The sequence below is a fragment of the Amblyraja radiata genome, chromosome 18, assembly GCF_010909765.2.
Source record: "Amblyraja radiata isolate CabotCenter1 chromosome 18, sAmbRad1.1.pri, whole genome shotgun sequence".
Lineage (NCBI taxonomy): Eukaryota > Metazoa > Chordata > Chondrichthyes > Rajiformes > Rajidae > Amblyraja > Amblyraja radiata.
The window spans coordinates 6,125,024-6,151,064 of NC_045973.1; the positions used below are offsets into that span (position 1 = coordinate 6,125,024).

Genomic DNA, 26,041 nt, shown 5'->3' on the forward strand with positions numbered 1-26,041 from the left:
GTGTGTGTTGTATGGGGCTCTTCACTACACACTGGCGGGGTTGGCCACTCTTGCTTCTCAGGCACTGGCAGCCAGAGGAACAGGGGCCCCTGCTACATGGATGCAATCATTCTACACTCATGCTCTGCCCACTCCTCCCTCCCTTACCATATCTCCTGGATCAAGGTTGACCAACATCCAAGAAAGAAACCGTTCAGATTCCCCATTTCTTCTACCCTGATAATCATTTCCTAGTCTGTTTTTTTTTTGGTGAAAAAGTTCCTTTCCTTGGTCTACATGCTTGGGGTTCAATTGCTCTCACGTTTGTCAGGTAATGAGGGAGTGGTCCCAGATAGTAATTTTGGAGGAATTGCAACTTTAAATCAGCAATAATGAAATCAGTATAATTGGACATTATGCTGTGTGTTGGTGATTCTACAGAAGCTGATCACTATTAATCTATGTCAAGAGATTAAGGTTAACTACTCTTGGTTTCATTTATGTCAAATGAGAATGAGTAATACACTTACTAACTTGTTCCCCTGTTTATGGTTTAATGGCATTAGGGTGATAAAACCACTTTAAACTTCAGATGCACTAAAATGATCAGACTTAAGTTTATCATATGTGATTTGTACTGTGTTGAATGATTTTAAATTCTGCATATTATTTGGGTAACAATCCACTGATGATTGGCAACAGGGAATGGACACCAGGTTAAATCGGTGACTGTGATTTGGTCACTTTGTGATCTTTCTTAATACATGCCACAATTTAGGAATTTTCCTGTGTGTGTGTGTGTGTGTTCACAGATAAAGTACTGAGTTTGAATTTAGTTTCGGCCATTTTACCTTTTTACAGAGAATGAAATTGGACAAAGACTCTTGCAACTTCACTTATTTTGCTTCTGAAATCTTGAACGTTCTTCCATTTTAAATAGACAACACTTAATTAGCCGCACCTCTTCAAACTTCAGTAGAAGTGTGTTGCTGACCTGTGGTTCTTGTCACTGCCCAGTCATATTTATACTTTAGTGTTTTTAATGTTTTGAGAGTTGAGTTTTAATCCGTCCAAGGTAATAATAGACTCCTATGCCATCTGTACATGCTTTCAGTAAAATTTAATTTGACACATTTAAAATTGGGAATTAAATCGAGGTATGAAATTCTCCATAATACTACAATCATTTGGTTTTGGAAGGAATCATGTAAGAATTGGATGAGTGTAATAGGTTTCCTTTTGACAAAACACAGCGGCTCTTGGAGAAACAAGGCCGCAGATGCTGGTTAATGCACAGAAGTGCTGGAGTAACTCAGCAGGTCAGGCAGCATCTCGGGAAGATATGGATAGGCGAAGCTTCGGCACTGAAGTAGGATTCCCGATCCAAAACATCGCCTATCCGAGTGCTCCAGCAATGCTGCCCGACCTGCTGAGTTTGATCTCCTGGTTGCCAAACGCTTTAATTCCCCCACGGGCACAAAATGCTGGAGTAACTCAGCGGGCGACAGGCAGCATCTCTGGAGAGAAGGAATGGGTGACGTTTCGGGTCGAGACCCTTCTTTAATCTGAAGAAGACTCTAGCATTTTGTGTCTATCTTCGATTTAAACCAGCATCTGCAGTTGCTTACTACACACATTAATTCCTTTTCCCATTCCCACACAGACCTTTCTGTCCTAGGCCTCCTCCATTGTCAGAGTGAGGCTGATCACAAATTGGAGGAACAGCATCTCATGTTTCGCTTGGGCAGCTTACAGCCCAGTGGCATGAATTTTGATTTCTCTCACTTCAGGTAGCCCCAGCATTCCCTCTCTCTCTCTGTCTGTCCCTCCCCCACACGTCGCGCCAGTCTCCCGCTCACCAAAAACAACTAACAATGACCTGTTCCCTTTATCATCATCACTTTTTTGCATATCTTTCATTCATTTGTTCTACACATCACTGTCCATATCTCTCGTTTCCCTTTCCCCTGACTAGTCCGAAAAAGTGCCATCGACCCGAAACGTCACCCGTTCCTTCTCTCCAGAGATGCTGCCTGTCCAGCTGAGTTACTCCACCATTTAATGTTTATCCACTGAGATTAGTTTAGAGAAACAGTATGGAAACAGGTCCTTCGGCCCACCGAGTCTACACCGACCAGCGATCCCCATGCACTAACACTATCCAACACACACTAGGGACAATTTACAACCTTACCAAACCAATTAATCTACAAACCTGTTTAAGAAGGAATTGCAGATGCTGGAAAATCGAAGGTAGACAAAAATGCTGGTGAAACTCAACGGGTGAGGCAGCATATACGGAGCGAAGGAAATAGGCAACGTTTCGGGACGAAACCCTTCTTCAGGTTTCGGCCCGAAACGTTGCCAATCTACAAACCTGTATGTCTTTGGATACCTAGACAAGATAGACGAGACATTTATTTGTCACATGTACCAATTGGTACAGTGAAATGTGTGGTCACCATACAGCCATACGAATAAAAAAGAGCACACAACACGATAGTCTTTAACATAGACATCCCCACACAGCAGAATCAAAGTTTCCCACTGTGAGGGAAGGTAGCAAAGTTCAGTTATTCTCCTCCGTTGTCCTCTGTTGTTCACCCGTAGTCGGGGGGCTACTCCAGCACTTAGTGTATCCTTTGTAAACCAGTATCTACCGTTCCATGTGTCCCCAAGTTTGCTTTTGAGCTTAGAGTGAAGTGTTTTCAGGAGTAACGGGTGTAGTTTTTATACACATCTTTAGTGTTTTATGATACCAGGTAAAAAATAGTATTACCTTCTTATCACCAGTCAATAATTTTGCCTGCAACAATATGAGATTCTACTGGCCAAATGTTTTCCCTAGGCTTAAGGATATTTGTGTTGGATGGATATCCTTGATAGGATCTGTATTTGATGGCCATACTTTATTGATTTTTGAGAAAGGTGCGGTGAACTGATGACTGGACCACTGCGGCCTTTGTACCTTCATTCTATTTGCACGGGTGTTTGGGTAAGAAGTTCCGTGATGTTAACAGGACTGTGATGAAGGAATGGGGCTAGACTTCCACATTGGGATGGGGTTCAAGGTGGGGGGAAGGGCAGTGCTCCGTTTGCCCCGCTGTCCTGTTGCTCTTCGGGTGGCTGAGGTTCTGGATGTGCGATGACGACAACGACAAAATAACATCCTCACATCTGACGAAGGGTCCCGTCCCGAAGCATCACCTATCCATGCGTAAGAAAGAACTGCAGATGCTAGTTTAAATCTGAGAAAGACACAAAATGCTGGAGTAACTCAGCGGGACAGGCAGCATCTCTGGAGAGAAGGAATGGGTGACGTTTTGGATCGAGACCCTTCTTCAGACGTCACCTATCCATGTTCTTCAGGGATGATGCCTGACCCGCTCAGTTGCTCCAGCACTTTGTCTCATTTTTGTAAACTTGGGCGGCACAGTAGCTCAGAGGTAGAGTTGCTGCCGTACAGCGCCAGAGACCTGGCTTTGATCCTGACTACGGGTGCTTGCTGTAAGGAGTTTGTAAGTTTTCCCTGTGAGTTGCGTGGATATTCTCCGGGTGCTCCGGTTTCCTCCCACACCCCAAAGACGTACAGGTTTATAGTTTAATTGGCTTTGGTAAAGATTGTAAATCATCCCTAGTGTGTGTAGGAGACTGATAGTGTACGGGGTGATCGCTGGTTGGCACGGATTCGGTGGGCCGAAGGGCCCCTTTTCACGCCGTATCTCCAAACTAACCAGTATCTTTACTTCCTTGTTTCTGCACCTAATTTCAACAAAAGGTTTGGGTTTTCCCTGCTCTGTCCTTTTTGTGGTTTTGACTTCCAGTAAATAGTGGTGCAAGGTTTCCCCACACTGGCTTCCAATTGTCTAATCAAGGGGCATGAATACAAAATGTATTTGATGTTCACTAGACTGTAAACAAACAACATCCAGGAATAGCTATAAACTGGTAATTGGGGGAGAAGGGTGGGGGATGGGAATTATAATCATTTGGGGAAGTGGGACCAAACCAAATAACGTGCCCTCCATAATGTTTAAGAAAGAACTGCAGATGCTGGTAAAATCGAAGGTAAATGCAATAGAATACAATTTTATTATCATTTGAGCCTCAAACGAAGTTCAAATGAAATTTGGTTTCTGCAGTCATACAACAAGAAAAGAACCAAGACACACGGCCAACACAGTTTACACAAACATCCATCACAGTGAATCTCCTTCTCACTGTGATGGAAGGCAAAGTCTTGTCTCTCCCCAGTGTTCCATTTCTTATCCCGATGTTAAAGCAAAATGCTGGTGAAACTCAGCGGGTGAGGCAGCATCTATGGAGAGAAGGAAATGGCGGAGTTTTGGGTCGAGACCCTTCTTTAGACATGAAGAAGAAGGGTCTTGACCCGAAACGTCGCCAATTCCTTCTCTCCATAGATGCTGCCTCACCCGCTGAGTTTTTCCAGCATTTTATGCCCTCCATAATGTTTGGAACAAAGACCCATCATTTATTTATTTGCCTCTGTACTCCACAATTTGAGATTTGTAATAGAAAAAAAACACATGTGGTTAAAGTGCACATAGTCAGATTTTAATAAAGGCCATTTTTATACATTTTGGTTTCACCATTTCGAAATTACAGCTGTGTTTATACATCGTCCCCCCATTTCAGGGCACCATAATGTTTGGGACATATCAATGTCATGTCAATGAAAGTAGTCATGTTTAGTATTTTGTTGCATATCCTTTGCATGTAATGACTGCTTGAAGTCTGCGATTCATGGACATCACCAGTTGCTGGGTGTCTTCTCTGGTGATGGTCAGGCCTGTATTGCAGCCACCTTTAGCTTATGCTTGTTTTGGGGGCTAGTCCCCTTCAGTTTTCTCTTCACCATATTAAAGGCATGCTCAATTGGGTTCAGATCGGGTGATTGACTTGGCCACTCAAGAATTGACCATGTTTTAGCTTTGAAAAACTCCTTTGTTGCTTTAGCAGTATGTTTGGGATCATTGTCTTGTTGTAGAATGAACAGCCGGCCAATGAGTTTTGAGGCATTTGTTTGAACTTGAGCAGATAGGATGTGTCTATACACTTCAGAATTCATTATGCTACTACCATCAGCAGTTGTATGACCAATGAAGAGAAGTGAGCCAGTTCCTTCAGCAGCCATACATGCCCAGGCCATAACACACCCACCACCATGTTTCACAGATGAGGTGGTATACTTTGGATCTTGGGCAGTTCCTTCTCTCCTCCATACTTTGCTCTTACCATCACTCTGAATAAGTTAATCTTCGTCTCATCTGTCCACAAGACCTTTTTTTCATAACTGGTTACTCTTTTAAGTACTTCTTGGCAAACTGTAACCTGGCCATCCTATTTTTGCGGCTAACCAGTGGTTTGCATCTTGCAGTGTAGACTCTGTATTTCTGTTCATGAAGTCTTCTGCGGACAGTGGTCATTGACAAATCCACACCTGAAGAGTGTTTCTGATCTGTCGGACAGCTGTTTGGGGATTTTTCTTTATTATAGAGAGAATTATTCTGTCATCAGCTGTGGAGGTCTTCCTTGTCTTGCCAGTCCCTTTGGGATTAGTAAGCTCACCAGTGCTCTCTTTACTTCTTAATGATGTTCCAAACAGTCGATTTTGGTAACCCTTAGATTTGGCTGATGTCTCTAACAGTTTTATTCTTGTTTCTCAGTCTCATAATGGCTTCTTTGACTTTCATTGGCACAACTTTGGTCCTCGTGTTGATAAACAGCAATAAAAGTTTCCAAAGATGGAAAGACTGGAGGAATGAATGAATAAGTTTATTGGCCAAGTATGTACACATACAAGGAATGTGCCTTGGTGCTCCACTCGCAAGTAACAACACCACACACAGTAACAATTAAGAATGACACGGAAAACATTAAACATTATAGTTTAAACATGTGAATGAAATAAAATAAGACTAGATGAAATGGGGGGACTATGTATAAACACAGCTTTAATTTCTACATGGTGATACCAAAATGTATAAAAATGGCCATTAATAAAATCTGACAATGTGCACTTTAACCGCATGTGATATTACAAATCTCAAATTGTGGAGTACAGAGGCAAATGAATAAATGATGAGTCTTTGTCCCAAACATTATGGAGGGCTTTGAAGTTTGGCTCTTTGAGTTGACTGGGTACGGAAGGATTCCATCCAGTGATCTTAACAGAGAAGGACACTGAGATTGTTGATGCAATGGCTGCTGACAAGGAAATGCAAAATGTTGCCAGGATCCAGCAGGCAAGGTAGCGTCCGTCTAGAAGCGATCAATATCTTGGATCAATAGCTTTTAGTACTTCATAAAGGATTCCATCTCACCAGCGACCTGACCTGATCCCTTCACCCTGATGTGCTTTCCTGATCACCCCTTCAGTGTATTTACCTTCCTGATTCTTGGCCTGTGATTTGGCATGTTCATGACATGACGATTCTCTTGGACATCATAAGTTCTAGGAGCAGAATTAGGCCTTTCGGCCCATCAAGTCTACTCTGCCTTTCAATAATGGCTGTTCTATCTTTCCCTCTCAACCCCATTCTCCTGCCTTCTCCGCATAACCTCTGTCCCCAGTATCTGTCAATCTCTGCCTTAAAATTATCCATGGACTTGGCCTCCACAGCCATCTGTGGCAACGAAATCGACAAATTACTATTAAAACACAAGGTCCTTTGTGCTATAACAGCAGGATGAGCGCCCAACCAAGATAATCAAGCCCAAAGCCAAAGAAGTATCTAAACTGTTTATACACACTTATGCTATAGGACGATAATGAACTCCATATGCTATAGTGAGCTATAAGATGGAATTCAACTTCTACAGATGTGCTACAGAAAGTATTTTCACGGGATATGTCTTGACCTTGTAATGGCAACTGCTCTGCTCTTGGCTGCCTGGGCCCGCAGAGAGTGGTGAGCGTCATCCAATCCATCACGTGCTCAGCACTTCCTTGCCTCTAGTCCATCTTCACGCTGCCTTGCCTCCGGAAGGCTGGAATTGGCTTCAAGCATACCTGCCACCCTGGCCAATCCCTTTTCTCTCCCTCCTACCACCTTGGAGAAGATGCAGGAGCTCGAAGGCCAGAAGATCAGCTTGTTTTCCAATGCTATGAGACTCTTGAACCGGCTACCTCTTTTATACCTCCTTTCCAGCAGCGCTCTCAGTACTATCATGCACTCTGGCCTCCATGACAAGAAACGAACCTGAATCTAAGGTTGCAATCACATTGTCCGTCATCTTGAGATGGAGTTTTCCAAATGTCCAGTTGTGGTGAAGTAACATCGAGGAACTGCCGGTGCTGGTTTATACCAAAGATACCCTTTGTAGATGTTGATGCGTTTGTTTGAGATGGTTGATGGGTCAGTTTTAATAATCTTCTAGAATCCCTCAGTGGCGCGGCGGCTGAGTTGCTGGCTCACAGCGGCTGAGACCCAGGTTTGATCCTGACTACGGGTGTTGTCTGTGGGGAGTTTGCATGTTCTCCCCATGACATTCGAGGTTCCCTCTTGGTGCTCCTGTTTCCTCCCAAAAGATGCGAGGTTTGCGGGTTAATTGGCCCTCCCAAATGTGCAGGGAATGGATGTGAAAGTGGGGTAACTTTCTACGGATGCTGTCTGTGTGAAGTTTGCACGTTCTCCTCGTGACCACGTGGGTTTTCTGTGGGTGCTTCGGTTCCTTCCCACGTCCAAAAGACGTGTGGGTTAGTAGGTTAATTGGCTTCAGTCAATTGCCCCCTAGTGTGTAGGGTATCGAACTAGTGCACAAATGATCAATAGTCAGCGTGGGCTCATTGGAAAGTAGGACCTGCTTCCATGCTGTATTTCTAACCTAAACTAAATGTCTTAGATTCAACTAGATTTTAAGTGTGCAAATATACCTCCTTTACTCAATAAAGTGAGGCAGAAAGCAGGAAAATAAAAAATATTGTTATTGGCTTTGTAAATGTAGATGCTGTTAGTGAACATGTTATAGCAGCGTGTTTGGAAGAAGTTGATGTAATTGGGCAAAGTCCACATGGTTTTAGTAAAAAGGAAATTGTATTGAAACAATTTATTGGAGTTCTTTGGGAAAAGTAACATGCTGTGGAAAAGATGAGCCGGTAGGGGCATGAGGATTGTCGGGAAGAATTTAAGGTGTTGCAATAAAAGTTGTTGAACAAAATAACCGTGCAGTGTGGGAACAGACCCTTCAGCCCAACTTGCCCACACCGACCAACATGTCCCATCTGCACTAGTCCCATTTGCCTGCGTTTGGCCCATATCCCTCTAAACCTGTCCTATCCATGTGCCTGTCTAATTGCTTCTTACACATTGCAATAGTCCATGCCTCAACTACCTCCTCTGGCAGCTTGTTCCATGCACCTACCACCTTTTGTGTGGAAAAGCTATCAGATTCCTATAAAATAATTCCCCCTTCACCTTAAACCTATGCCCTCTGGTTCTTGAAAATAAATAAGCTTATGATGTAGGAGGTGACGTTAATGCAGATTAAACATTATTTAGCCAAAAAATGCCAGGAAATGGCTCAAGTGAGTTCTGTTTGTCAAATGTAGCAAGTCGTCCCTCAGGGATCAGTGTTAGGATCTCAAGTTTTTACCACATAGACATAGGTTCAGGAGTAGGCCACTGGGCCCTTTGAGCCAGCACCTCCCTTCAATGTGATCATGGCCGATCATCCCCAATCACTACCCCGCTCCTGCCTTCTCCCCATATCCCCGGACTCCGCTATCTTTAAGAGCCCTATCTAGCTCTTTCTTGAAAGTATCCAGAGAACCTGCCTCCACCGCCCTCTGAGGCAGAGAATTCCACAGACTCACAACTCTCTGTGTGGAAAAAGTGTTTCCTCATCTCCGTTCTAAATGGCTTACTCCTTATTCTTAAACTATGGCCCCTGGTTCTTGACTCCCCCAACAAAGGGAACATGTTTCCTGCCTCCAGCGTGTCCAAACCCTTAATAATCTTATATGTTTCAATAAGATATCCTCTCATCCTTCTAAACTCCGGAGTATACAAGCCCAGCCGCTCCATTCTCCATTATATGATGACTTGGGTGAAGACACCAAAGATATGGATGTAAAAGTTGCAGAGGGCCCAAAGGTTGGTAGAAAAGTGTGTTACAAAGTAGACATAATGCTACACATGATGGCATGTGTAGGGAGGAATTGCAGATGCAGGTTTAAACTAAAGATAGGCACAAAAAGCTGGAATAACTCAGCGGGACAGGCAGCATCTCTGGAGAGAAGGAATGGGTGACATTTTGGGTCGAGACCCTTCTTCAGACTGAAAGTCACGGGAAAGGGAAACGAGAGATACAGACGATGATGTAGAGAGAGAGAGAACAAATTATGGCACGTGGGTTGCTAAAAAATGGAAAAAGATGTGACAAATAGTGTATAATGTGGGGAAATGTCTAAATGTCTGTTTGTGTGGAAAATTAAAAATAAAATAAACATTCTCTGGACGGCACAGTGGCGTAACGGTAGAGTTGCTGCCTCACAGCGCCAGAGACCCAGGTTCAATCCTGACTACGGGCGCAGTCTGTACAGCGTTTGTCCGTGACCTGCGTGGGTTTTCTCTGAGATCTTCAGTTTCCTCCCACACTCCAAAGATGTACAGGTTTGTAGGTTACTTGGCTTGGTAGAAATGTAAAATTGTCCCTAGTGGGTGTAGGGTAGTGTTCATGAGCGGGGATCGCTGGTCGGTGTGGACTCGGTGGGCAGTAGGGCCAGTTGTGTGTCTAAACAAAACTAAATCTAAATAGAAATTGCAGGGAACTCGGTGTCCTCTGGTGCATGAATCACAAAAGGTAGCAGCTACAGCAAGTAATTAAGAAAGCTAACAATGTTTTCATTTATTGCAAGGGGAATTTAATTCAAAAGTAGGCAGGTTTAAATAGGATGTTGGTGAGAATATTTCTGGAGCACTCTGAACAGTATTGATCTCCCTGCTTAAGGAAAGGTGTTTGGTGTGGAAGAAGTTTAGAGAAGGCCCACGATGGAAGGCACAAGGGAACGTGCAAACTCCACACAGCCAGCTCCTGAGCTCGGCGTTGAACCAGGGCCTCTGGTGCTGTGAGGCAGCAGCTCTACCAACTGCGCCACTGGGCTGCCCTTGACCCTGCTCTTGTGGGAATTGAATCCGAACTACACTGCCTAAGTTTCAGTTTCATTATCAATAAAATGACAGTGAAAGTTGCATTCACTTTCAGAATAGGAAAGGATTGCTTATTTTTGCACAGTTCACTAAAAGCCCTGTCCCACTGTACGAGATCATTCAAGAGTTCTCCCGAGTTTTCCCTGATTCGAACTCGGAGATTTACGGAATGGCCACTCGTAGGTACTCGGGGCTCTCGTGGACATTTTTCAACATGTTGAAAAATCTTCCCGAGCTTACCGCGTTTCCCGAGTACCTGCCGTTAGCGTTACGAGCCACTAAGAGACGTTCCCGAGCTCCGACGTACCTGCTACGTACATTCTACGTGCTTACCATGAGTTTGATTTTTTTTTTAAACTCGGGAGAGCTCTTGAATGAACTCGTACAGTGGGACAGGGCCATAATGACATATGTGTGCATGGAATACATGCATGTCATCAGTGAATGACAGTGAACTGCGCAAAATACCAAACATACACCCATCTGTATACATGGAACCTTTATTAGCATGCAGATAAATGGGAAACACCATTTTTGGATGTGTTCATTCATGCAAGATATTGAATAACGAATAATCTAATTTATTGAATGCTAACTGAATCCTAGAGGTTTACCTGTTGGCCAATATTTAGCATCAGGGCAGTTAGAGTTTCCGTGTGTGAAGAGCTGGCAATCCCAACGCCCCTCTCCAGTTATTGGGATGTGGGTTTGTAGGTCGGGTCACCTCGGACGCACGTGCATGTTATTTTTAAACCCTATGGTGCAGCTGGTGGAGATGCTGCCTCAACACGAGAGACCCAGGTTCAATCTTGACCATGAATACTGTCTGTGTGTGTGTGTGGAGTTTGCACGTTCTCCCCGTGACCGCGTGGGTTTCCTCCGGGTGCTCCGGCTTCCGCCACATCCCAAAGACGTGCGGGTTTGTAGGCGAGTTGGCCCTCTGTAAATTCCCTCTCGTGAGTGAATGTGGACATGGAATAACAGAGAGCAAGTGTGAACAGGTGATTGATGGTCAGCATGGGCTGATGGGTCGGTATCTACGCTGTATTTTTCAAAACATTTTTACACGTAATTCAAGTTGCCACTTTTCCTGCTAGATCTCACTGGTCTGCTGATTTATCTTGCACCTTAATAATAATAATAATGGATGGGATTTATATAGCGCCTTTCTAATACTCAAGGCGCTTTACATCGCATTATTCATTCACTCCTCAGTCACACTCGGTGGTGGTAAGCTACTTCTGTAGCCACAGCTGCCCTGGGGCAGACTGACGGAAGCGTGGCTGCCAATCTGCGCCTACGGCCCCTCCGACCACCACCAGTCACTCACACACACTCACACACTCACACACTCACACACACACAATCACACACATTCACACACATTCACACACAGGCAATCACCTTCAATCACTGTGGTTAATTTTCACAACAATGGCTAACATTAATAGTGCCTCCTACCTTCTAAATGATTGAATCGTGTAACTCGTTTAAGTTCCATGGAACCCTATTGGGTACACTTACTTTCCAACCCGTGTGTAGGGAGGAACTGCAGATGTTGGTGAAAACTGAAGACTGGCACAAAAAACTGGAGTAACTCCGTGGGTCAGGCTTGGGTAGAGTGGATGTGGAGAGGATGTTTCCACTAGTGGGAGAGTCTAGGACTAGAGGTCGTAGCCTCAGAATTAACGGATGTTCTTTTAGGAAGGAGATGAGGAATTTCTTTAGTCAGAGGGTGGTGAATCTGCGGAATTCTGTGCCAGAGAAGGCTGTGGAGGCAAAGTCAGTGGATATATTTAAGGCAGAGATTGATAGATTCTTGGTTAGTATGGGTGTCGGGGGTTATGGGGAGAAGGCAGAAGAATAGGGTTAGGAAGGAGAGATAGATCAGTCATGATTGAATGGCGGAATAGACTTGATGGGCCAAATGGCCTAATTCTACCCCTATCACTAATGGTTATGATCTCTGGAGGAAAGAAATAGGTAATGCTTCGGGTCGAAACTCAGTCTGAAGAAGGGGCTTGATCTGAAATGTCACCTATTCCTTTTCTCTTGAGATGCTGCCTGGCCTGCTGAGTTACTCCAGCTTTTTGTGTCAGTCTTTGTGTTCATCTCCAACCAGGCTATGCTTTTACAAAGATGACAGGTTATCCATTTTTTTCCCCTTGTCAAAACACCCGTTGATTTTTACTTCTTGACGTTAATCTATCTTTGAACCCAAAATCAATTTCCCATAAAAGGGATGGCCATGTTATCAGAAATCCATATTGATTAGGACTGATGTGCTTTTCTTGAACAGTAAACATCTTTGTTTGGTTTCAACAAAACCCTGCTTGGCAAAAGCTATGAAAATTGCAGATGCTGATATTCTGACACAAACCTTGAAATTGGTGGACAATGTTGAGCGGCACGGTGGCACAGCGGTAGAGTTGCTGCCTTGCAGGGCTAGAGACCTAGCTTTGATCCTTGTCTGTTCGGAGTCTGTACGTTCTCCCCGTGACATACGTGGGTTTTCTCCGGGACCTTCGGTTTCTTCCCACACCTCAAAGACACACAGGTATGTAGGTAATCCTCTAAGACATACAGGTGTGCAGGTAATTTGGCATGATAAATGTAAAAGTTGGCCCGAGTGTATGTAGGATAGTGTTAATGTGCGGGGATCGCTGGTCGGCACGGACACAGTGGGCCGAAGGGCCGGCTTCCTCGCTGTATCTCTAAAACCTGCGTGGGTTTTCCCCGGGGAAACTCCGGTTTACTCCCTCCCTCGAATGACGTACAGGTTTGTAGGCTTATTGGCTCGGTACAAATGTAAAATTGTCTCTAGTGTGTGTAGGATGGTGCTAGTGTACGGGGATCGCTGGTCGGCATGGCCTGTTATCCCCCACCGCCCCCAAACATTTGGCAGGTCGGACAGCATCCGTGGAAAGGGAAATAATTTGGCATTTCAGGTCAGATGATCCACAATCTGATTTGATCTGGGCATTTCAGAAAGACAATAGGTGCAGGAGTAGGCCATTCGGCCCTTCGAGCCAGCACCGCCATTCAATGTGATCATGGTTGATCATCCACAATCAGTACCCCGTTCCTGCCTTCTTCCCATATCCCCTGACTCTGCTATCTTTAAGAGCTCTATCTAACTCTCTCTTGAAAGCATCCAGATAATTGGCCTCCACTGCCTTCTGAGGCAGAGAATTCCACAGATTCACAACTCTCTGGGTGAAAACGTTTTTCCTCATCTCTGTTCTAAATGACCAACCCCTTATTGTTAAAGACACCATTGTTTCTCAGGATTTTAGTTTTCACTAATATCCTGCCACTGGTGTTCCATTCATTGGCCTGTAATTGCCATATCATTCATACTTTGCAATACTAGTGTTTGTCTTGTGCTTGGAAAATGATTCAAGGCATTCCCTATATTTTCTTAACTGGCTATATTTTGGGCATGGCAAATTATCTGCTTCTTAAAAAAATGTTAAACCATTTTGTATTTTCCTGTTTTTACCTCTTCTAATATTCAACACCCCACTTTCATGTAGAGACAGACACCTTATCTGTGCCCCTTCACACATCTGTCTACATCGGAGGCACCAGGAACTGCAGAGGACCATAGTCTCGGAATTAAAGGATGTTCTTTTAGGAAGGAGATGAGGAATTTCTTTAGTCGGAGGGTGGTGAATCTGTGGAATTTGTGCCAGAGAATGCTGTGGAGGCCAAGTCCAAAGCCCAGAGAATGGTGCCAAAACATGGCGGCTCTTGCATGTGTGGTCAGTGGACTATTTCCGTACAATTTGCTAATCGGCAATGTCCTTGCGTATGCCAATACTCTACTGGGCTGTTTGTAAGTAAAGAATTTCACCCTGCGTATGCACTTTGCACATGTGACAATAAAAGAAAACGACCCGCTGAGTTACTGCAGCACTTTGTGTCCAGGACCAGAGGCCAAAGCCTCAGAATAAAAAGACGTACCTTTAGAAAGGAGATGAGGAGAAATTTCTTTAGGCCGAGCGTTGTGAATCTGTGGAACTCATTGCCACAGAGGGCTGTGGAGGCCAAGTCAATGGATATTTTTAAGGCAGAAATTGGCAGATTCGTGATTAGTACGGGTGTCGGGGGTTATGGCAAGAAGACAGGAGAATGGGGTTGAGAGGGAAAGATAGATCAGCTATGATTGAATGGTGGAGTAGACTTGATGGGCCGAATGGCCTAATCCTTCTCCTATCACTTGTGAAAAGCACCATTGAGATGTTGGAATCTTGAGTTAAGCACAAAGTACTGGAGTAACTCGGGAGGGCCAGGCAGAATCTCTGGAGGGAATGGATGGACTGAAGAATGGTCCCAACTCATAACGTTGTTGGTCCATTTCCCTTCCCAGATGTTGCCTAATCCCGCTGAGTTACTTCAGCACTTTGTTTTACTTATCTCTGCAGTCAGCCACTTAATTTAAAAAATATTATTATTATTATTAAACTTTTATTACAGACTCGAGGTCCAGATAAAAGATTACATTACATAGAATACATTGCACATAAAAACACAATAAATTGCATATAAAAGCTTAGTAGATAGATTTATAAGATAGCTTTTTGAGTTTCTTGAATGGAAAAGGGTTCTTCTCTCTTGAATTTCATCCTTGGTATCTAGATTAATATTCTACTCGCTCTTCCTCATTCCCAGCTTTCTTTCTTCCCCCATCCCCACAATCAGTTTGAAGAAGGTGCTGAGCCGAAATGTCACCTAGCCCCCATGTTCTCCAGAGATGTTGCCTGACCTGCTGAGTTACTCCAGCACTTTGCATCTTATACTGGCATCTACACACCTAGTTTTTGTTGATCCATAGTTCAACAGTGTAAAGGCATCTTAGATTCTCATGTTTAAGAAAGAACTGCAGATGCTGGAAAATTTGAAGGTGGACAAAAACGCTGGAGAAACTCAGCGGGTGAGGCAGCATCCATGGAGCGAAGGAATAGGTGACATATCGGGTCGAGACCTTTCTTCAGACTCATTCTCATGTGGCATTGGGATTGGGTTATTTTTGGTTAAACATTTCGCTTGTGCGTCTGTTAACATGTAGATAGCTTATTACTGAATATGGAGTTTTTGCCCCATAGCATAAGTGGGCATAGATAGTTTAGATACTGCTTTGGCATTAGGCTTAGTTTACCATCGCACAATCACACAAACCAACCTGCCTTCCATTGACTCCATTTATACCTCACGCTGCCTCGGCAAGGCCAGCAGCATCATCAAGGACAAGTCACACAATGGCCACTCCCTCCTCTCCCCTCTCCCCTCTCCCATCAGGCAAAATGTATAGAAATGTTAAAACACACACCACCAGATTCAGGGACAGTTTCTTCCCAGCTGTTATCAGGCAACTGAATCATCCTACCAACAACCAGAGTCCTGAACTAATATCTACCTCATTGGTGACCCTCGGACTATCTTTGATTGGACTTTGCTGGCTTTACCTTGCACTGAACGTTATTCCGTTATCATGTATCTGTACACTGTAAATGGCTCAATTGTAATCGTGTATAGTCTTTCTGCTGACTGGTTAGTACGCAACAAAAGCTTTTCACTGTACCTCACAGTGTAGATCACAGACTATCCCGCTACAGAAAGGGGAGGAGTTGTACAGTTTGATAGCCACGGGGAAGAAGGATCTACTGTGGCATTCTGTCCTAATCTGAGGAAAGACATTCTTGCCATAGAGGGAGTACAGAGAAGGTTCACCAGACTGATTCCTGGGATGGCAGGACTTTCATATGAAGAAAGACTGGATAGACTCGGCTTGTACTCGCTAGAATTTAGAAGATTGGGGGGGATCTTATAGAAACTTACAAAATTCTTAAGGGGTTGGACAGGCTAGATGCAGGAAGATTGTTCCCGATGTTGGGGAAGTGCAGAACAAGGGGTCACAGTTTAGGGATAAGGGGGAAGTCTTTTAGGACCGAGATGAGAAAAACATTTTTCACACAGAGAGTGGTGAATCTGTGGAATTCTCTGCCACAGAAAGTAGTTGAGGCCAGTTCATTGGCTATATTTAAGAGGGAGTTAGATGTGGCCCTTGTGGCTAAAGGGATCAGGGGGTATGGAGAGAAGGCAGGTACAGGATACTGAGTTGGATGATCAGCCATGATCATATTGAATGGCGGTGCAGGCTCGAAGGGCCGAATGGCCTACTCCTGCACCTATTTTCTATGTTTCTATGTCCTGCATCTTGGTGGAACCCGTCTGTTGCTGAAGGTGCTCCTCAGGTTGACCAGTGCATCATGGAGGGGGTGCGCTGTAATATAATGACGTCGTTCCTATAGCTGGGCATCCAACCTTGCGGGCTGTACTCCCAAGTGTGGTCTCCCTAACGACTTGTACAGCTGTACCATGTGGTCCTAATATTTGTACTCGTTAATGCCCTTCCCAAGAAAGGCAAACATACTCAACCCCCCCCCCCCCCCCATCACCCTCTTCCCCTGTATCGGCAACGTCTGGTCCTCCAGAATAAACATTTAACTTGTTTGAATATTCTCCGCAGTTTTGAGAGATTAGCTTCATTATTAAAAAAAAGGGAGAGAAAGGAATATCAAATTAACATTTGTCTTCCTATCTGCTGGTACAATTTCAAGGCTCATTTCTCTGTGTTCTGCTTCAGTACAAATAGCTGGCTGATTCATTGTGGCACGATGAATGTTGAAGACCTCCTAACAGTTTAGTTTTTTTTTGTTAACCGACGGTTGACATAATGAGAAGCAGGTGGGATATTGAGAAGTATTTCTGGACATCGGTTGTTTAACGCCGACCTGTGATCCCCGCGCACTTACGCCATCCTACACACACCAGGGGCAATTTACAATTATACCAAAACCAATTAGCCTACAAAACCTGCACGACTTTAGAGTGTGTGAGGAAACCGGAGCGCCCGGAGAAAACCCACGCGGTCATGGGGAGAGCGAACAAACTCCGTACCGACAGCACCTTTATGGGGCTGTCCCACTGTACGAGCTAATTCAAGAGTTTTCCCCTGATTCGAACTCGGAGAATTACGGTAATAGTCGCTCGTAGGTACTCGGGGCTCTCATAGACATTTTTCAACATGTTGAAAAATCTTCATGAGCTTACCGTGTTTCTCGAGTACCTGCCGTTAGCGTTACGAGCCGCTAAGAAACGTCCCGAGCTCCGACGTACCCGCTACACGCATTCTACGTGCTTACCACGAGTTTGATTTTTTTTTTAACTCGGGAGAGCTCTTGAATTACCTCCTATGTTGGGACAGGCCCATTAGTCAGGATCAAACCCGGGTCTCTGGCGCTGTAAGGCAGCAACTCTACCGCTGTGCCACCGTGCTGCCCGCAAAGTTCTAAATCACTTCAAAACATCCTGAGGTCATTGAAGGTACTATCTAAATAGAAGGCTGCTTTAAAGCTTTGAAAACAGCTACTTATAAGGAGAGAGGATTATTAGGGTAAACTGGAAGGCATTACTTGTAGTGAATTAGCCGGAAAGACTGCAGGACATTCTTAAAGGCAAATTGAAACCGGAATAATGTGTGGGAGGGAACTGCAGATGCTGGTTTAAACCGAAGATAGACCCAAAAAGCTGGAGAAATTCAGCGGGACAGGCAGCATCTCTGGAGAGAAGGAATGGGTGACGTTTTGGGTCGAGACCTTTCTTCAGTAAAAGGAATAAAGTACTTTAAGGGGGCTCTTGAAACTATTGCTGTCTACTGTATTGAGTCTTGCATAGTACTAATTGGCCATGATGCGGCCATTTTTCCTTTGATTCTAAATCTATTTATTTTCTAAAGTGGTTCAGTGGTTTCTCTATTGTCACGTGCACCGAGGTACAGTGAGATTTTTTTGTTGCATACAGATCAGTGAGATTATTACCATACATGGGTCCAATCCGCAGTTGGAACATGATGCTACCACACAGCCCACTGAGTCCATATGCAAGAGTCTCCTGGTCTTGGTGCCATTTCACAGTCCCAACGGCAGCTGGACGTAAAGGTCCGTTGCAGCCGTCGCTTCCGGCCCATCGTCCCTACGAACCGTCGACCCTCTCCCCACCCCCCCCCCCCCCCCCCCCCCCCCGGTTCTTGTCCAGCGTCCATCACCCTCCACCTCCTTCCTCTTTGTGAAGCAAGATGGCCAACAGAATGGGCATAGAGACATAGAAAATAGGTGCAGGAGTAGGCCATTCGGCCCCTTCAGCCGGCACCATTCAATGTGATCATGGTTGATCATCCAAAATCAGTACCCCGTTCCTGCTTTCACCCCGTATCCCTTGATTCCTTTAGCCCCAAGAGCTAAATTTAACTTTCTCTTAAAACCATCAAGTGAATTGGATTCCACTGCCTTCTGTGGCAGAGAATTCCACAGATTCACAACTCTCTGGGTGAAAATGTTTTTCCTCATCTCAGTCCTAAATAGCCTCCCCTTATTCTTAAACTGTGACCCCTGGTTCTGGACTCCCCCAACATTTTTCCAATCCCTTAAGAATCGTATATGTTTCTATAGATACCCTCTCATCCTTCTAAATTCCAGTGAATATAAGCCCAGGGCAAAATATTGCAAGTCCTTGTATGATTACAATGCTAAAATATTGTATATAAACTATATTGGAGTGTGGGAGGAAACCACAGCACCCGGAGAAAACCCTCGCGATCATGGGGAGAACGTACAAACTCCGTACAGACAGCACCCGTAGTCGGGATCAAACCCGGGATATTTCTTTAGTCAGAGGGTGGTGGATCTGTGGAATTTGTTGCCGCAGAAGGCTGTGGAGGCCAAGACATGGTGTATTTTTTAGGCAAGGATTGACGGATCGTTGATTAGAACGGTATCAGGATTATGGGGAGAAGATGGGCCGAATGGCCTAATTCTGCTTCTGTGACCTATGAGCTGATAATAGTTAGCAAATGCCATTATATTGGTGGAGCAGAATTTGCACATTTACTACATTTAAGACTCTTAATGTCCGTTTATTTAATGTTGAACTTCAATGGGGACATTCCCAGAAGGTCAAACCGTATGACAGGACAATATTCTTGTATGTCTGTGTGCCTACTCTGTAGAACCTTGCCCTGGCATCAGTGGTTAGCACTGCATTACTATCTACCTCTTTGGTGACGCTCGGACTATCCTCGATCAGACTTTGGAGGGTCTCGAGGAAACGGAGACGAGGAAACACTTTTTCGTACAGAGAGTGGTGAGCCTGTAGAATTCTCTGCCTCTGAGGGCAGTGGAGGCAGGTTCTCTGGATGCTTTCAAAAGAGAGCTAGATAGGGCTCTTAAAAATAGCGGAGTCAGGGGATATGGGGAGAAGGCAGGAATGGGGTACTGATTGTGGATGATCAGCCATGATCACATTGAATGGCGGTGCTGGCTTGAAGGGCTGAATGGCCTACTCCTGCGTCTATTGTCTATTGCCTCGACCCGAAACGTCACATATTCCTTCTCTCCAGAACCTGTCCCGCTGCCTGTCCCGCTGAGTCACTCCAGCATTTTGTCTCTATCTTGATTGGACTTTGCTGGCTTTACCTTGCACTAAACATTATTCCCTTATCATGTATCTATATACACTATAAATAGATCGATTGTAATCATGTGGTGGACGCACAATGCTGGGGTAACTCAGCGGGACAGGCAGCATCTCTGGAGAGAAGGAATGGGTGACGATTCGGGTCGAGGCTCTTCAGACTGATGTCAGGGCTTTGTAATCATGTCTTGTCTTTTTTGCAGACTGGTTAGCACACAACAAAAGGCTTTTCACTGAACCTCGGAACACGTGACAATAAACTAAACTGAATTGGATTTGTCATGAAGGATATTCACAAACTTGAAGGCTGCACGACTTTATTTTGTTTGTGGACATTCCTTCAGTAGCAATCTAAATTGGGCGGAAGATGTCCTGCACTCTGTTCAGAAATAAATACCGGTTGTGATGGGGTATTTTTAGTGAAGGACTGTTGATGTTGCAGTGGAATGAAATCAGAAGAGATATAAGAGGGAACACTTGGGGACATTGAGCATGGATCTATTAGAAGTGGGTCAGAGTTTACAAATGAATGTGCAACATTTAGTTTAGAGATGCAGCGCGGAAACAGGCCTCTCGACCCACCAAGTCCGTGCCGCCCACCGATCCCCGCACACTGACGCTACCCAACGCACACTAGGGACAATTTGCAATTTTATCAAAGCCAGTTAACCTACAAACCTCTGCATTTTTGGGAGTGTGGGAGGAAACCCGACATCCCCAAGAAAACCCACGCAGTTCACTGGAAGAATGTACGTACTCCATACTGGCAGCATCAGCAGTCGGGATCGCACCCGGGTCTCTGGTGCTGTAAGGCAGCAACTCTGGCCCCGTGCCGCCCTATATACTGTTGTATATGGATTGACAGATGAGTATAATTGTGAATTTATCTCTGATGTTACATTTTTTTCCAAACAATTTCTGTCAATCTATAACAGGAAGAGTATTGGATCGATTTCATGGATTGGAATCGATGAGATAGGAGAAATTTAGTTGCTGTTTGGGTGGAAGTGTTGGCACTAAGACGGGCCACAGTAGTGGAAGTGGAAGTGCAAGAGCTGCAGTTTTAGTTTAGAGATATAGCGCGGAAACACAGCCCTTTACCCCACCGTCCGTGCCGACCGGCGATCCCCGCACACCAACTCTAACCCACACACACCAGGAACAATTTACATTTATACCCAGCCAATTAACTTACAAACCTGTACGTCTTTGGAGTGTGGGAGGAAACCGAAGATCTTGGGGAAATCTCACGCAGTCACGGGGAGAAAGTACAAACTAGAGACACCACCCGTAGTCAGGATCGAACCCGGGTCTCTGGCGTTGTAAGTGCTGTAAGGCAGCAACTCTACCGCAGTGCCACTGTGCTGCCTTGTATCTATAAACGTACAATTTGAAATGAATGGCATTGCATATGGTTTTAATACAGGTGTGATGAATAATTCTGCTGAAAATTATTTTAGAAGTAAATTGAAGCGGGAGTGAGTTTGGTTGTGCTCTTGCTACCAAAGCACGCTTTAGGGTTCAAAGGCAAACAGTTGAACATGTGAAAGAAGTTTTGATTATCTTACTGTAAGTAGTAAAGAAAGCAAACTGGCATTTATTTCAAGAGGGGTTGTATACAAAAACAGGGATGCAATGCTGAGGCTCTATAAGGGGCTGGTAAGGCCGCATTTGGAATATTGTGAGCAATTTTGGGCACCATATCTGAGGAAGGATGTGCTGGCTCTGGAGAGGGTCCAGAGGAGATGTACAAGAATGATCCCAGGAATGAGTGGGTTAACCTATGATGAGCGTTTGTCAGCACTGGGCCTGTACTCGCTGGAGCTTAGAAGATTTTAGAAGAAACATTGAAACATAAAGAATAGTGAAAGGCTTGGATAGAGTGGATACAGAGAGGATGTTCCCATTAGTGGGAGAGTCTTGGATTAGTGTTCATAGCCTCATAATTAAAGAACGTTCTTTTAGGAAGGAGATGAGGAGAAATTTCTTTAGTGAATCTGTGGAATTTGCCACAGAAGGCTGTGGAGGCCAAGTCAGTGGTCATTTTTAAGGCAGAGGAAACATGGAAAATAGGTGCAGGAGTAGGCCATTCGGCCCTTCGAGCCTGCACCGCCATTCAATATGATCATGGCTGATCATCCAACTCAGTATCCCGTACCTGCCTTCTCTCCATAGATAGATAGATTTTTGATTAGTACGGGTGTCGGTTATGGTTATGGTGAGAAGGCAGGAGAATGTGGTGTGGAGAGAGAGAGATCAGCCATGATTGAATGGTGGAGTAGATTTGATGGGCCGAATGGCCTAATTCTGCTCCTATCACGAATGACCTTGTGATTTTTGGCCGAGGACTTGAGAGTTTATTTTGAATATCTGGGCAAATGAGTATTATTGAGTTTCAAAGCCATTTTCTGTGTTTACTGTCATTTTGTTGTACGATTAGAAAACGGAAGAGGAACCATCCAGTGACTCTCAAATTTAAGTTTCAGGAACAAGTAAAGTACCTTCTCATTGTTGGCCTTCTGTTTTTGTAACAAGATGCAAGGATAGGGTTGCGCCATTTCCTAACAACATTATAATTATGAAACCATATTTTCAGTGACCACATCAATGAAGATTAAAACGTCTTTGGGATCGATTTGCAAGCGGCACAAAATTTTCTACTTAGGTATTCATTTGGCAGAAACCTGGGCTAGCCCTTGGATTTGTAGGATGCTTTAAAGATTTACTAGTTGAAAAGGAAAATTATTGGAACTCTTTTAAGTTGTAAAGATTAAAGTGAAAGCTAATGCTTTTGGCAAATTGGTGACCAAAGGGCATTGATGGAATTACAGACAACATGTAAAAGAGTTAAGGGGCTGTCCCACTTGGGCGACCTAATCCGCAAGTTCTGGCGAGTTTGCCCTCGACTCGTACTCGCAGCGTGGTCGACACGAGGTCGTAGGAGGTCTTCGTAACTCTCCTTCATGCTCGAGAGTGGTCTCCATGTACTCGAGGCCTCAGCTAGGCCGCGACATTTTTTTCAATATGTTAAAAAAATGCCCGCGAGTAAAAAAAGGTCGCCATGGAAAAAATCAATACTTTTTTTACTCGTAGGTTTAGTTGTAGTAGGTCGGCATGTTAGTCGTAGGTAATCGACGGTAGTCGTAGGTAGTCTTCATCATAGTCGAAGGGAGGTCGAAAGAGATCGAAGGAGGTCGTCTTCACTCTCCACTATTCGGTGTCCAATTTCCCCGGAGTTAGTCGTGGCTAGTCGAAGCTGGTCTTCAACATAGTCGAAGGAGGTCTTCAAAATGTAATTTTATTTTCAAACTCTTCTAAACTCGCCAATTAGGTTGCCCAAGTGGGACAGCCCCTTAAAAGATTGACACAAAATGCTGCAGTAACTCAGCATCTCTGGAGATGCGGAATGGGTGACGTTTTGGGTCGCAAAATGTGTTCTGGATGTTGAATGCTTTAAAACACCTCAATTTTGAGTAGAATAAGATGCAAGAGCCAATAGATTTTGGTGTATGTCGTCAGCTAAATAGGGAGGTTTAAAACTTTGATTGCAAATGCTTCACGGCAGTATGATTTTTAATTCCGGGTGATATTCGCCAGGATTGGGATGATGTGGGGGATGACCAATGAGCATCTTTAGGCTGCACGAGTGTTTGAGTTTTGACTAATTGAGCTTCTGGTGGGAGCAAGTTTTGCAAGCATGGAATCAATAGTTTAAAACTTATCATAAGATGAGGTGTTGGGGGAGGTGGCTATCTATTATTTACCTGGTTTCTTATGAAGTATAAAGGTCCTGTCCCACTTTCCCGAGGTACTCACGCATTCTCCCGAGTTTACCCTTTGATTCAAACTCGGAGATGCCGCCGTAGGTACTCGGGGCTATTTTTTTTTTTACTCGTGGACATTTTTCAACATTCTGAAAAACCGTCCCGACTTACCTGAAGGCTGGCATTATGAGCTGCTACGAAATATCCAAGGTCTCCTACGGACTCACTACGGACATTCTCCGAGTTTGAATCAAGGGGAAAACTCGGGAGAATTCGTGAGTAACTCGGGAAAGTGGGCCTGTTTCTGCGCTGTATCTCCAAACTAAAGTCCTTTCGAATTCATTATTTTTCTTCCATCCTAACATTCTTTCTAAACTCCTGCAAAGATCCTATAGATCACTCTAGCAAGATAGACCACTCCTTCTAAATGCAATGGGCTGACGTGTAGTACGCAACGGAGCGGAACGTGGGCCTTTTTATCATCCATTTCAGTAACCCGACCCGACTCGCAGTGTAATCAACGTTGTGGGGGAACAGTTTGTGTTAATAAATTATAATTCTGAAAATGAGGAGAAGATTTTTCCCAAATAACTTTTATTTTTACGAGGACGTTTCCGTAACCGGCTTCCGTCTCCGTACTAGTATCCTGTGGGATCTTTGGTGCGGAGACGGAAGTCGGTTACGGAAATGGGGCCGAAAATTACTCATGAATCTGCCCGTGACCGTACTACGTCTTTTTCGTCGAGTGATCTATCTTGCTCGCTATAGGATCTTTGCTCTTTACCTTGCGCTAAACGTTGTTCCCTTATCATGCATCTATGCACTGTAAATAGCTCGATTGTAACCATGTATTGTCTTTCCACTGACTGGATAGCACGCAATAAAAGCCCTTCACCTGTACCTCGGTACGCGTGACAATAAACTCAGCTAAACTATCTAGTCATTTTATAATCTTTCATCCAAGTTTCATGCCCAGTCCATCACCGGCTCTGACCTCCCCCAACATCGAAGGGATCTAGTCTGAAGAAGGGTTTCGGCCCGAAACGTCGCCTATTTCCTTCGCTCCATAGATGCTGCTGCACCCGCTGAGTTTCCCCAGCAATTTTGTGTACCTTCGAAGGGATCTATCGCAGTCGCTGCCTCAAAAAGGCTGCCAACATCATCAAAGACCCACACCATCCTGCCCACACACTCATCTCTCCGTTGCCATCGGGAAGAAGGCACAGGAGCTTGAAATCTGTAACATCCAGGTTCAGGAACAGCTTCTTTCCCACAGCCATCAGCCTATTAAACATGACATCAAACAAGCTCTGAACAATAACCTATTGCACTTTATCTGTTTATTTATTGTGTATATATGGTCTATAAACACACTGAACTTTTATCTCCTGTTCTGTATTATGTTTACATATTCTGTTGTGCTGCAGCAAGTAAGAATTTCATTGTCCTATCTGGGACACATAACAATAAAACTCTCTTGACTCTTGAAATATTTCTCGAGCTTCATTCTTCCTGCGACCATCTCCCTTGTTTACACAATTGTGTAAGTTTGCCGGAAAATTAAAATGTTCTGATTTTTGAATAAACCTGGTAATAGATCTCTTAAAATTATAATCTCCATTAGGGAGCTTCTTTAATATAAATGGGTCTAGCATTCTGCAGTTTCCAAGTATGGCGTTTATTAGACGTGGACTGCCGGTTTCAAATACATTTATTGCAATTTTGTTCAATAATGCGTGTAATGCAATTCAAAACTGTTATTGAGTTTATTTAAGCACCAACAACATTGGGGGGGGGGGGGGGGGGGGGGGGGTATGGACAATTTGACAAGATCCAAGGAATGAGTTCCAATAAAATGGCAGGCAGGGACAGTGACAGTCGGAACCTCATTCCCAGGATGGAATTATCAAATACTACAGGGCATACAGTCGCTTTCCCTTTGTAACACAGGGGTTTAGTTTAGAAATACTGCATGGCAACAGGCACTTCGGCCCACCGAGTCCATGCTGACCCTTTCACAGGAGTTCTATGTTATCCCATCCCATTCATAAGAGAGTTTGATAGAGCTCTTGGGGCGAGCAGAATCAAGGGATATGGGGAGAAGGTAAGGAACGGGGTACTGATTGTGGATGATCAGCCATGATCGCATTGAATGGCGGTGCTGGCTGGAAGGACGGATGGCCTACTCCTGCACCTATCGTCTATGTATCTTTGCATCCTACACACTGGGAGCGATTTACATAAATCTATTAACCCTGCACGTCTTTGGGATGCGGGAGGAAACTGGAGTACCTGGCAGAAACCCACGCGGTCACAAGGGGGGGGACCCATCACGCATACAAACTCTGTACAGACAGCACCCGTAGTCGGGATCGAACCTGCGTCTCTGGCACTGTGAGGTAGCAGCTCTACCACTGTGCCACTGTGCCGCCCACTATATTGCCTGCAGTAGTTTCAGGATGTAAGTAAGTAATTTTTATTTATATAGCACTTATATAGTGGACATTAAACTGTAGATGCGCAAAGATCATGCAGCCTTTGCATAGAGTAATGATGGTGAACTCTTCACAATGTTGCTGTCATTATTATTTT

General features: G+C 44.4%; 1 protein-coding gene across 1 annotated transcript in view; it reads left to right on the forward strand.

The window, feature by feature from the left end:
- The window catches only part of atxn7 (ataxin 7), a 66,725-nt gene that overhangs the window by 680 nt on the left and 40,004 nt on the right, over positions 1–26,041 (forward strand). The window lies entirely within an intron of this gene.